Below are 14,941 nucleotides of genomic sequence, written 5' to 3'. Positions count from 1 at the left end.
AAAGTAGTTTTTGGATTTTTTAAAAAGATCTTCAACTAGATATAAATATAGACAATAATCCTACTTGTATTCACTCGGGAGTAATGCTTCTTTAACACTGGGGCATTCTGGACAGGCATGCATAGCATTGTGCTATTAAATCAAAGCCGACCAAAATGTATATAATTGGTTATGATTAACATCAGTGGAAAAGGCCAGTAGGTCTCCAGAGTCCTAACAAGTTGCTAGAAGAAGTGAGGTGGATGAACCCTGTATGTTGAGCTCTGCACATTCACCCATGATACTGTCTTCTGGGTGTAACTCATGTCCCCCGGACCCATCTTTTCTTTCCACTAAACCACTGTTTCTCAACCTCAGCAACGGCAAGATGTATGGCCTGAGGAATTCTGGGAGTTGAAGTCCAACACTGCACTAAATGTTGATGGAGTGACCAACAGTCACAAAACACCACCTGAATCTGTCTGGCAGACCTGGGCAGAAAATGGCCACTAGATGGCAGAAAAGAAAACTAATTCTGCTGCCATCTAGGCCTGGTCTGGATTTGTGCAGCCCTCCGGTTACCAAGTATCTGAACAGGCAAAGGAGGACATGGAAAGGAGCACAAATGGGGGGGGAGGGGGGAGAGGACACACTAACTCTAGCTTCCTTGAGATCTGTGACAAAAATTACACAAAAAAACCCTGTAAAAATGTACTTAGGCCTACATGTATATGAAATTACTTCTTCCAGCATCAGAAAGACTGGTTTTTCAATTGCAATATTTTTCCAACAAATTTTTAAGAACATATGCTAGCAATAATATAGAATTGATGACAAACTTTTCAAATTTCACCATAGTATGATGAGTCATGTGATTTATAGACTACTGGTAGTCCTCCATTAACATCCACTTGTTCTGCGACCGTTTGAAGTTACAACAGCACAGAACGAGGGGTACTTACGATGGGTCTTCATAGTTACGGCTATCACACCATCCCTGCCGTCATGTGATCATGATTTGAGTGCTTGGCAACCAGCTTGCAAAGACCTTCTCTGCTGGCCTCCTACAAGCAACGTCAATGGGGAAGCCAGCAGGAGGTTGCAAATGGAGATCATGTGACTGTGGGATGCTGCAACTGTGTGGGATTTGCTTGACAACAGCAACTGGGACTGCCAGAACTGCTGTTGTAAGCAATGGGGTTCCAAGTCCCAATTACCGTCAGTAAGCGAGGACTACCTGTACAGTGATCATAGATTTGAATGGGCTGAACTGAAGTCAATTGCTGGAATCAGGAAATATATAACATAAACCTAGGCTGTGGAGTCTGTTGTTGATGATGAAGGAAAGAAAGAAGCAGACAGTTTAGGTCACCATACACAAAATTTGAATGACTACTCTGGTGAAAAGTCTAAAATTAAAAAAAAACCAAGATACTCAAAAAGCTGGACAATATTTGATTTTTAAGGCTTTGCCTGCTGGGTGAAGGACATGAGCCTTTTGCCGGATGTCTGGTAACCCTATGCAGCCCAGATTTGGCAGTTTTGTGTACTTTTCACTTGTGAGACAAGAGCAGAAGACATTTGTAGGAGGGGCTACCTTAACTCTATCTATGCCCACCAATTTTCCCCAGTAATGCCCCATCCAAGCCATATGAAATTTTAGCATCTCCCCACACATGAGTCCTTAAAAGGGAGAGAAGAAAATTGGCCAAGGAGAGAATCTGAACAAAAGGAGAGGACTAACTGTGTCCAGCATCAAATACTTCAAAACAAGTAGTGAGCGTCCCTGGTTTCCTGCTTAGATGTAATTTAATGACCTGTAGTGAGTTAATATTACTGTGCCTTTAAGAAAGTGCAACAGGAATGACAATGTTTATTCTAAGGGTGAGAGAAATACGCTGACACATTATAAATATTAACAAAAAGATTTATAATAGCTCTCCCAGACATTTCCCCTGCCTCATTTTTCCACTCCTAATAAACTCAAGCAAGTTTGTTTGGGAGGAAAAAGGGAACAATGAGGTTTTCCTTCTCTCAGGAACTTTGTGCAGTTAATTGTAGACATTGTAGGAAAAGAGCTGTGTTAGTCGATGGTAACCAAAAATCAAGAGTCCAGTAGCATCTTTTCTAACAATTTTTTATTAAAAGGCATAAGCTTGCATCAGTGCCTTGGACTGCAAGAAGATCAAACCAGTCCATCCTCCAGGAAATAAAGCCAGACTGCTCACTTGAGGGAATGATATTAAAGGCAAAACTGAAATACTTTGGCCACATAATGAGAAGACAGGACACCCTGGAGAAGACGCTGATGCTAGGGAGAGTGGAGGGCAAAAGGAAGAGGGGCCGACCAAGGGCAAGATGGATGGATGATATTCTAGAGGTGACGGACTCGTCCCTGGGGGAGCTGGGGATGTTGACGACCGACAGGAAGCTCTGGCGTGGGCTGGTCCATGAAGTCACGAAGAGTCGGAAGCGACTAAACGAATAAACAACAAAAGCTTGCATCAGCCATAATTCACTTCATCAGATGAAACAGCGTAGCTGGACTTCTGTAAGTCTTCTTAAATTGGGTTGAGGCAGTAGGGAGGGGAAGATAGGCAGAGTGGTTATGCAGATGCAGGCTACATGTCAGACAGATTAAAAGTACCAGTTGACAGTTGTACTAAAATCTATTGCCATTCCATAAAATCTGTTAGAAACTGTGCTACCAGAGTATTTCTGAATTTTTGCAGATAATTGGCTTTTCACTGTGGGAAGCCAGGGAGTTAAGGGTGATCCCTGGAAGGAGAGATAGTTGCTCCTGTGATTCTGAACAGGCTTGCTGACAAAGAAGGCAACGAGATTTCCACCTTGAGTAATGTGTTAGTAGATCACTGGCTTCTCACTGTGGGAAACAGCAGTTTTAAACAGAATCACTGGAAAAGAAATAGAAACCTCTTTTGCTGAAGATCACTCATTTCCTGCTGCTAACTATAGTGGGAACCACTGGCTTTCTCTCGGTGACTCATTACAGGCAGGATTTACAACTCTCTTCACTGTCAGTCCTCCTAATCCACACACACTTGTCCTTTTAACAAAAGTTTTATAACACTTTTAGCAAAAGTTTTTCCCATCTCTCCTGTGACCAAATGTAATAAAATCTAGACGTGCACCTGTGATTCAGAGCATTGATGCCTTAAGCACAGATTAAATAGCCAGGAAGTGAGCATTGATTACCCAACTATTCCTGGTGCTCAGCTGGTGGCCAGGAAGGCACGGGCTGTTTGAAGACTGGTTTTATGCAAGTTCTGTAGACTCATAAAGATGAACATTCACAACTCAAGCAGCAAGGACTGCACCGTGCAATTCTCTTGTTATAGTGGTTACAGTGGTTTCCTTTGAGAAATTAACAGGATTTCTTTTCAATTGCAGCAGGGATTTGGTCACATCACATATTACTGCAGCCCTTAAACTGTGCTGTTTTGCTGCTTAAAATACGAGCAAACACAAATAAGGAACTGGTTCATTTATTTCTCCATGCAAAACACACTGATTGACAGAGCACAGATGTTCACATCAGTGGGCTGGGTGATTTCTACTCACCAGATGCTTAATATTATAGTTCCCATTAATCGCAGCATGTGCGGCTAATGACCAGAAATGTGGAAACTGTAGTCCAAAACCTTAGGAAAGAACCAGTTTGCCTACTCTTGCTTTAAACCCACCTTTTTATAAAACAGTTTCCTCTGTGCTATGATGTAACATGTTCAAAAAAGGGAGGTAGCTGAATCAACTCCTATGGGTATATTTTTGAAATGAGTTTCAAACAGTCCAGTGCATGTCCTCTTCCCATTTTTCCCCACAACAACAACCTGTGGGGTAGATTACACTGAGGGAGAGTGACTGGCCCAAGTCACCCAGGGAATAGCCATAGCTGTGGGTGGACCTGAATGTGGGTCCCGCACCTTCACAATTACATTGCACAGTAGCTTTCCTCAACCCACATCCAGCCAAGGAGATTATAGTTTATCTGGAGGGCTGGTTGGACAATGTGGCATATACTTTGAATTGAGCTCTCTTTTGATGGAGTTTTTAAAGGTTAATAAAAGAACTCCAGGCAGCTAACAGCAATCTTACAGAGTAGAAGCGTGAACCAAAAGAGAACTTGCACATTAAGATTAATTCCGTTCAGAAAATAAATTCAGTCTTCACACTGTAGTTAGATGAAGAAAAATAGAGATAGCTTACTTTTATTCAGTAGATCTGGATACAGGTAGATTCATAGTACAAAGCATGTATGTATCACTGGTTCTTTGTAAACACTTTCTAAAGGGTGAGAGCTGCATCCTGCAGCAGCTCCTGCTTGCAGGTCTGCCAGAAGGGTAATGGAGATTGTTAATCCCCAAGCCCAAGAAGAAGGAGGAAGTGGAAATCAGGTGACCCATACATCTCACAAGCACAATAGAGATGTGTTTGCTAGAGAGACTCCCTTATGCTTATGAGACAATGCTGAGTTGACCCCTGATACAACATCTTTGACACAGAATCAAGGGACTGTTTAAACAAGTTGAGCTTAGATCCATAAACACCCACTTTCATCTGTCACTTTTCTTTCTTCAAAAGTCTGATATCTAATGTCCTTAGCAGGATCCCAGATTTCTTAAAATATATTGAAATTCACCATCTTATTATAATTTAATAAAATGTTAAAGTTAAAAACTTCGTGTAGTGAAATGTTGTTTCAACAGAGTCACTGTGGGGAGGACGTGCCCATTTTTGAGGAAAGTCTTTGGAATATCACAATTGGATGGTGAGATTTACATCCCTTGGGAGGTCATGTCAATTGCTTCAATTGATGTCATTCCTAGGATGAAATAAAGTAAATTGCAGCAGCCATTTGGTCTGTTGCATTGTAAAGTCCATTACACAGTGGTCTAGTAAAACATGGTTTCTTCTTTTTAATACATTTTATGTGGTTTTAAAAAGCAGACAAACCAATCACAGGAGGGCGACAAGTGAAGGGTGATACTGAATAGCCTATAAAATCACAGGAGTGAAGCCGAAGAATTGCACATAAAAACCAAAGATAGAAGTGTATCCAACATTTGAGAAGTTGGGCCTTTAAAGGCAAATTTCCATTGTTTGGGATCTTTTCTAGACTGTCTTTCTGACTTCTTTGCATTAGTGAGGCCTAAGTTAGTGCACTATTGCAGGCCCCTGAGGCCTGGATCCAGCTGTTCCTTCTCAGTCTGGGCTAGTGCAATGAGATATATGTATCTGCTCACTCAAAACTTATTTTTCATTTTAACATGAAATTAACAAGAGCAGGATTTGAATGATGTGTGAGATCACCAAAGACTGAAAACTTGCTCTCCCCATTAGAGCGCAAAAAACAGGAGGTTTTGATGAAAGTTTCTACTGTGACAGTGATTCAAGTCCTTGTCAAAGAGGAAGAAAGAGAAGATTATGGAAGATCTGCTTAGAAAGTAGATCTTCAGAGTTCCTATTAAGGCTGCCATTTTAGACAATTAGGGCATTGTGCCTCCTTCACTGAACAGATGGTATACTGTATTGATTTGGGTTTTTCATCTGTTCTGTGTTTATTTTCTTTCTTTTTTTCTTTTTTCTTTTGTGAGCCACTAGTCCTGTGATTGCAGTGGGTTATAAGTTTGAGAAATGAAGAAATGAATACGTTTTCCTTGACTTTTATTTTGAGCATATCTAAATGCCTTTTATTTTAGCCACCTTTGCTAGCCTCAGCTTGTTCCTAGCTTTCATTTTCCTGACATGCAGTTCTGCAGTTCCAAATTATCTGGTCTGCATTCTGTCTGTATTCTGAGTGTTCCTTTGTAACTTGGCCCTCTTTCCATTTCCTGTATGTCCTTTTTTGTTTTCAGATTGTTTACATAGCTACATTGGGTTCCTTGGCTGTCCTCCATTGTTTTTCTCTAAATTAGAAGTCTTTGCAATTGTGCTTTTAAGATTGCCTTCTTCAGGAATTGCAACCCATCTTCAGCTCCTTTTCCCATTTCTCCTTCTATGGGATCCTTCTGATCAGTGCACTTTTTGGAAGTTCGTGTTTTAGCTTATTTTCCTCTAGTATTTATTACATAGTCACTTCCCTCCAGTGTTCAACTTACTTCCACTTTCTCACCTAAGTTTTCCCTGTTCATTAGCAGCAAGTCAAATCTGCTAATATCTCCTATTGATTATGGAATTAATGGTATTTTGGTTACATAAGGACTGATATTCCAAAAATTAAGTTTGCTACTAATATAAATTATGTATTTAACAAAACTCTAGCAAGCCTTTCCCTGCTAGGCTGCCTCATGTAACTGTACAGTGATTAATTATCCAAACAGAAATGTAATTAGGCAACATTTGTTTTGTAAGGAACTTCCATAATGATGGTTTGCAGCTGAATTGACAAACAAATATATGAAGGAAGAATGAATGGATGAGAAGAAGATGATAATGATGATCAGGGAAATACGGAGGTGAGAATATACTCCTTTCGAGTTTTGGCTTCTTATTAATGAATGACTTGCAGTTTTCTTCCCACATCTCTGCAATACATCTGGCCTTAGAGGCCAACATAGGGTTTCTGGTGGTTTACAGGCATTCCTTAATTCTACATCCTCCCTACACTATTATTATACTTTTCCAAGATGTAAATTAATAATCTTCTGTTTTACAGATCAAACAGCAGTGCTTACAATACAGGGCTTTAATCTTGTCTCTGTCCTGGGAAGAAAAAATGTTGAGAAGGTAACTGGCATGGAGAATATTTTTAAAGATAAAATTTCAGGAAGGTGAAATTCTATTTGGGATTAAGACCTCATCCTCTTTTCAGGTGTTTCTAGTGCAGAAGATGTGGTTAGAAGTGAAGATCTTAAAAAAAATGGGTGTATGACATCAAATGCTAAGTGTGAAGAGGCTTGCTCCCTCTGCCAAATGAGCTCTGTGCTGTGGGATTAGGAAGGGTACAAAGCAACAGTCCTCCTGGATTATTTATTCGTTTTTACAATTACATTGAGAGGAAGTGCTATTGGGTAACTCAAACAGTTTTATGGCTAGTGGTCTGAGTGGGGGGAATGCTGGCTCCCAGCTACAAATTCACAAAATAAATTCGTTTCCTTAGCCTTTGCCACTGAGGTCACTATTGATTATCATTCCCTTCCTTTTTAAGTTTGCAGGCTAAGAACAGAGGTGAACAACATGTAGAGGAAATACTGTACCCCTTCCTTGATAAAATATTCAAGTGCTGTAAAGCTCCACCCACATCAGCTAGAAGACGAACTCTAGAACGCAGCACAAAAGGAATTTTCCTTCTGGGCCATGCAAGCGTCTTTTGAACCATCTCTCTTCGTGGGCTTGGTGGAATAGTCACTCAGCTGAACAAATATCTCCTTTTTACATAGCAGTTGACAGCCTGAGTATCAGATTTGCCAAATCTTATATGTTGTGGCTGAGGGATTTGTGACTGCAGTTTGGCAGGGAAGTAGATGTGGGAAGGGCGGGAATAGCCAGAGTCTTTCCAGTAAGCCTTGGCAGGGAGGAAAGGGGTTTGCAGTCCGCAAATGTCGGCTGTCAGACCCTATGAAGAGCCTTGTCAAATCGGACCACAGGTTATTCATCTAGCATCCTGTTTCTCTCAACGGCCAGCCAGATGCCCATGGGAAACCTACAAGCATGATCTAAGGGGAAATGCTTTCTCTCCTGCTATAATTTACAAGAGATTCAGAGGGGTGGGGTGCTATTTCTAATGTATTGGATTTTACCTCCAATACATGTTCAAATCCCATTTAAAAACTTCCTAAATTGATAGTCAAACTGCAACCAGTGGTAGAAGTTCTATTGCTTATATGTGTTTCACCAGTCATCACTCAGCCTCAGTAGAGATCCTGGATCCCAATATTGTAAAAAAGGGAAAGAAACATACTCCTCTCTGCTTTCTCCATATCATCTTAACATCTTAGTCTCAATTGCTCATAGGGGAGTAATTACAGGTCCTTGAGCATTTTGGTTGCTCTTTTCTGCAGATTTTTCAGGCCTGCTTTTTGAGATGTGATGACCAGACCATAGTACCCAAATGTGCTTGCAACATAGATTTGTATATACAGTATTTATTTATTTGTCAAATTTATCACCCCCCATCTCCCCCTCAGTGAGGGACTCTGGGTGCTTTACAGTAAAAAACAATTAACCACAATGTAATAAATACTATACAAAATATAATACCATTTAATATAGACAATAAAATATAAAATATAAATATCCTAACATGTAATAGAATCCAGATGGCAGAGTTCTCTCTCAGTCCGTAAGCAAAACAGGGCAATTCTAGGGAGCTAGCCATCCCCAAGGGGAGCTGTTCTCCTTCCTGCCCCAGGCATGATGACAAAACCAGGTTTTCAAATTTTTGCAGAAGTCCAGGAGCAATGGGGCCTGTCTCAACTCCGGGTGGAGAATGTTCCAAAGGGCAGGAGCTGCTGCAGAGAAGGCACGCTTCCGTGACCCCACCAGATGGAACTCTCTAGCAGATGGGATCCGTAGCATGCCCTCTCTGCATGACCTGGTGGGACGGGTCAATGTGATGGGGATGAGACGGTCCCTCGGGTAGCCTGGCCCCGTGCCATGTAGGGCTTTAAAGGTCATAACCAACACCTTGAATTGGACCCAGAAGCAAACTGGAACCCAGTACAGCTCGCACAGTAAAGGTGTTACGTGTGCCACCCTTGGAGCACCAAGAATTACCTGCGCAGCTGCATTCTGGACCAGCTGTAGCTTCCGGATACTCTTCAAGGGTAGCCCCATGTAAAGCACATTACAGTAGTCTATGTGGGAGATAACCAGGGCATGAGTGACTGTTCGAAGGGCCTCTCGTTCCAGGAAGGGCATAACTGGTGCACAACACTGAGTTGCGCAAAGGCCCTCTTGGCCACCACTGCCACCTGCTCTTTGAGCAGGAGTCATGAGCCCAGGAGGACCCCCAAGTTATGCACCGGATCTGTCTGGGACAGTGTGACCCCATCCAGAACTAAAGATGGCAATTTCCCAGAAACCAAGGTGCCGTTAACCCACAGCCACTCCGTCTTACCAGGGTTCAGCCAAAGTCTGTTGTTCCCCATCCAGGCCCAGCCTATATAGCCTGTATTTGTATAGCAGCACTTTTATTTCACTCTTTTTTTTTAATGAGTCCTAACACAGGATATACATTTTCAACTATTGCTCAGGGATGGATGGATAGGACTTGAATTCAGTAATGAAAAAAGACTCTTAGAACTTAGACGAGATGATAATGATCATCATTGCCGTCGTCATGATCATCATCCAGGCTTCCTAGCTTTCATAAAATCTGTGCCAGGTAACATCTGTGCCAGGAGGAGGCTCACCCCCACCCCACCCCTGATAATCTGGATTATGTCTGAATTTAGCTGATTACTGGGATTATACCATGAACAAGTTTCAGTTCAGGCCCCGATCTGACTGTTTGGAGAAATTCCCAATTCAACTCTGACTACATCCCTGAACATCGTATCATCTATTGTCGAGTATGAGGAAATCAGATGTAACTCCCCACCCACCTTTTTCAAGAGAATGGGATGAAATTTGCAGACATGGTAGATCTTACTCTATTAAAAGGAACTTCCTATGGAATCACTATACTTGTGATTATAAACTGCTTTACAGTTGTGTCTATCACCTATAAATGCAGTAGACAAATAAGTACTAATATTTCTTACCTTTCATTTTGCCTATAGTTGTATTATGAATAACAACACTCAAAATCAGCTAAATGTCTAGTACTTCCTGAGGAAGACGCAAGACCCTCAGATACAGTTTCAGATCTGTAATTCTTAGGTTCCTCTCTAGAAATAAAGGGTTAAAGGACTAGCATCTTCTCCAGAGGCCTCCATTTTCTCCTCCCTCTTTCTAAACTAGGAGGTGAGGAGCAAAGAGACAGAGAGATAAGCTTCAGAATCACCAGGTGCCGAAGGGCAAAGAGAGAATGTGCAGTTGTAGGTAGTTGTTTGGTCAATCGTAGCTCATGATATCCAGGAAACCAAGCATATAGAAGGTGCTGGGGCTACAGGGACAAATTTCTTGATTGAAAATCTCCCAAAGGTAAGAACTTTTTGAGAGTAGAGTAATAGTTTCATTGGATGCACTGAACTGAATGCAAAGTATTGTGGTCCGAGTGCAAAATTTTGAGAGATGTGATAGTTGGATTAAGAAAGAATAAGGGGCTGTGAAGCTTCAGCATTATGACAGAAATATTGAAATAAATAAAAATCAGAAGGTATATTATATCCCATAGGGGTTAACAATGTCCAATTTGCTTGAAAATAAGTCAAGATATAATATTGTCTAATTTTACATCTCGTCACCCTAAAGCCAATCTATAGTGGTCTGAATAGCTGTCACACTAGAGTTCATTATCTCCTGCAAACTGAAGATGGAATCTCATCAGAAACTTGATAATTGTCTATCCGGCCTACAGCCAGAGAGAACTATAACAACTGAACAGACAAATGATAGTAACCTGCCTCTGGAATAGTTTATCAAATTTTAAATTGCCTATAAGTTCTAATTACCTGTGAATACAGTGGGACTTCGGACAGTATTGCATCACTGCCAAGCACTTGTGAAGCCCATGGGGGTATCTGTGTATCTGCCACATAGGTGCTGTAATGTTTAAAAAATTCAAAATAATGTATTGTTTATTCAGGATTTCAAGGACATCTACAGACACCCAGCCCACAGCAATACATCAGCAACACTGTGTTGTTTCTACTGTTATCTAGACAGGATATTCACCTGTGTATTATATAAAAGAACCATCAAGGTTGTATGGTGAAGCTTTTGACTCATAGCTTCTGTTAACATGGGCCTAGACCATTTGAAGAAATATATAGTGTAGATTCATAACACAACTCCACCAAGAGAACTGGAGGGTAGCACTGATCTTCACATACCCTAAGTCCTGATGAACATACTCCAAGGTGTGATGATCTTACATATTTGGAGAGCAGTAGCTTGAGAAACACTGGCATACATGTTCCTGGACTAAAGCCTGCTTCATCAGATATACAAGAATAATTTCCAAATATGAATACCCAAAATGATCCTCAGGCTCTGAATTCAGTGTAATTTAGAAAAATCAGAGGTAGCCATATACCTTTCAGGTGCTGTTCCTAAACCCTGTAAAAATATGCTTTAGCAGAAACCTGTTTCTTTTTCTCCTAGGGAGATGAATGTATCGGATCATAAACACAGTGTCATACCTCAACACAAAATCATTCCATATAGTCTTCCCACAACCCCCAATGCATATAACATGTTAATATAGCACAAATCCAGGATGAGCTACAATTTTATCTGTCAAAAGATGGTCTGCACTCTGCAATTCCCTGGCATTGGTTTCCAGGGTGGGTATCAATGGATTTAACGAGAAGCAAAGTTCGTCAACAGAGAATTGAGGCTATAAAATTCAGGAAATGGAATATTGGGTCAAAGTCTATGGAAGTAATTCAGCAGGAAGCCAAGGATCCTAAGCTGAAGAAGAGCAAATCCAGCAACTAGTTATAACGATGGGAATAATCTCCTAGGGTAAGATTTAATTTGGTTCTTACCAGAAGGACTGCAGTACAGACTGATATGTATAGAGGATACCAGGTGGCCCCCCAAAAAGGCATCTTGGTGTCACAATTCTGTTCCCTCGATTAATTTGAGAAGGCAAGAGAGTGACATTTTTGCCTCCCTGATCTAAAGGATGTAGTAAATGCACAATACAAAGGCCCTGGTGGAGATCCCTTGCCTACCAGAAACCAGTGCTTGGCAGTTCCAAGAAAATAACAGGTGCTTTGGTGCTGCTAAGCAACAGCTTCAGCTTGTCTCCAGCAGCAGCAAAGAAAACAAGGCCTGAGTTATCAACTAAAGGATGCTGGCAAAATTGCCTAGAGTCATCGGCTACAGTTTGAAAGCAGCCATCCTCATTTCTCTGGAGAGCACTGTTGGTAGTGACAACACAACATTGAGGACCTGAAGGGGGAAGAGGACTGCATTCCCATTCTCCCACTTCTAAGACACAGATCTTTAGTGAATCTGATGTAACCTGCCAGAGTAAGTGGGGTCAGAGCTGCACTGCTAATTTCTTAACAAGGGGCTCTCCAGTCACAGACAGTAGGGTGGAGGAAAGGACAAAAAAGCCTTTACTTGGTAGCCAAGAAAAACAGTAACATTTTGTTTTCCCCGCTTTCTCTTTTGGGCCATTTATCTTGAAATAAAGTTGGTTGAGAGAGGCAAGATTGATTAACGTCATCATGTCCATCCACTCTCCCATACATGAGATCAAGCTGAAACTCTTCCATTACCTGCCTTAGTTCCTTTGTCCCTGTAAATACGACTAGGCCACTGCAAGTGGATCCTTCCTTGATGTTGTTTTTCACATTATCTCATCACATGTCATGATCACAAGGTTAAATTTTATCATGCTATTTTTTTAACTAGGGCTCTGATAATCTCCCAAATTGAACAAGGTCCTCCCCCCAGCCCATTCCTGAGTGAGGTTTAAACAGTACTTGAAGCTGATGCAAGTCTCTGGCTATGTCAAGCTTCTAAGGTACTTAATTTGGGTCCTGGTGATGCCTGGCTCACTCTGGTGAGCTATTAAAAGTGCATGCAACTGGGTTTACCCATTAAGCTAAGCCATAATGTAGTTGTTTGGTTCTGGCTTAGTATACTATACAATCCCAGCATATACAGAGGAGCATGGTTACATTTGATTCCTTATAAGGATGAAAGTTGTAGTTTGACCGGTTTCTTTGGCAGTGACAGTTATTGTGCATTAGTGATGAAGAGGCAAGGCAGAGTGTGGTGGGTTCAAAAACTAATTAACACTGGGATAATACCAACTTTAACTCTGGATGGGGTTGTGCTCCACCAAAAAGAGCTAGTGTGCAATCTGGGTGTGCTCCTGGACTCTCAGCTGCTACAGGAATAGTAGGTAGAAACTGTGGACAAGAGGGCCTTTGCCCAGTTTCAGCTAATACACCACTTGTGACTGATGCTGGAGCAACAGACCCTGGCTATGGTCACCAGTACTGTTGTCACCCCACATAACACCTTGTCACCTCACAGACTACATAGGACTGACCTTGAAGACCACCCAGAGGAGTGCTTTTTGGGGACACAAATGTTTGTGTACTTTTGTATGCAGTTGATGCCCTACTGTTGGCTAAGAACTTGAATGAATTGCAACAAATGCTAGATTGTATAGAGTCCCTCTTTTGGGGGAGATGGGCAGTAGCAAAATTTGAATAATAAATAAAGTATATGCAATGAGTAACATGGATCTGAAAATTAATTTTTCAAAGACCAAGGTAAATGCAGTGAACAATTTGTTATAATGAACGGTGTTGGCATAAACTAGAATTAGTGGTATTTCCTTTCCTTTTTTCCAGCTCATGTCTTTAATTTCTTTAACATTGTTTCTGATTCCCTTTCTGTATTTTGTATAATGTTGATATCTCAAAACAGAACAGCATGTTGAGCAAATATATATAAGACTGCACTTTGAATTCTGGAAGTACCCAAGACAGTTGTATGAGGCATTGCGAGGCTTTGCAGTGACATGGTAATGTTGTTGGGGCTGAATTTTTCAGCTATTTAAATTTTGTAGGGATATCTGGCAGCAAATGACTGGTAACAGAAAATTGATGTTAAGCTGCTAAGCATTAAGCTGTTTCTCAATTTAAATCTAAAACTGTACTACCAAAATCACAAATTTGTCACTAACTCTAGTGTCTTTATTCTGTGGGACTCTGGGACTAAAAAAATGGGGCCAAATCCTACACTAACTTTAACTGCCAGCCTTCTATGGTTTCCTCACCCAGATGATAATTATTATTCTCTTGGCTACAGGTACAAAATGAATATGTGTTTCTTCTTCCTGAAGACGATGATGTTTATATTTAATGGAGTGATCTTTGTGAGTATGTGCTAGGGTGGATGGCAATCTGTTGTGGCAGAGAGCTAGATAAATAGCTCAGGAGGTTGGACAGATGCATAAACCACACTTTTGCAAAATATCTGTGATGCACAGATGTGAGAGGTTCAAGAGTAGTATGAGCCTCATGTGTGTAAACACTCAGAATGGGAAAGCAATCTCAATACGTTCCATTGTTCATAAAATAGAACTAATACGAAAAGAAATAAATGGTTTCCCACCCATATTTCTCTTGTAATGGCATTCATTGGTAATGGGTGTTAAACATTTCTTCCATCCTCCAGTTCTTAGCAAATCCCTCCCTGTCCAGCATTGTCTGATAGAGATAATTGCATGGGATAATTGAAGGATTAGTACCATCTCCTGTTGGTCATCCTTCCCTGCACGTCTGTCTACTCCAGTATTGTATTTGTTCACCAACACAATAGTTCCACTCTCAGTACAGGTAGTCCTCACTTAATGACCCTAATTGGGACTGGCAACTCTGTTGCTAAGCAACACAGCTGTTAAGTGAAACATCACGTGACCGCTCTGCTTAGCAACAGCAGTTCTGGCAATCCCAATTGCTGTCGTTGAGTGAATCCCATGCGGTCATTAGGTGACGACCCACCTGGATCCAAGCCATTCTTGGAAAAAGGTAAGGCCTCCACTTCAGGTCCCTCCATCCACCTCTCTACCCCCCATCTCTGCTGTTTTGGCCACCCATCTACCCGCTGCCGCTGGCTGCCACTGCCACCCAGTCCTGTCCACCACCCACGGCACCATGCGCCACTACTGTACCAGCTGGGGCCTTCTTTTGCACTGCCTTCTTTTGCACTGTGCAGTCAGGGCTTCTCCTGCACGCCGGCCAGGGCCTCCATTCGCACACCTTGTGAAAGAAGGCCTTGGCCAGTGTGCAAAAGAAGACCCTGCTGTACTGGTGTGAAAGAAGGCCCTGGCTGGCATGTGAACAGAGCCCCTGGGTGGGTGCAA

This window comes from Candoia aspera, chromosome 2 (assembly GCF_035149785.1).
Source record: "Candoia aspera isolate rCanAsp1 chromosome 2, rCanAsp1.hap2, whole genome shotgun sequence".
Classification (NCBI taxonomy): Eukaryota; Metazoa; Chordata; class Lepidosauria; order Squamata; family Boidae; genus Candoia; species Candoia aspera.
This window is presented reverse-complemented; position numbering follows the sequence as displayed.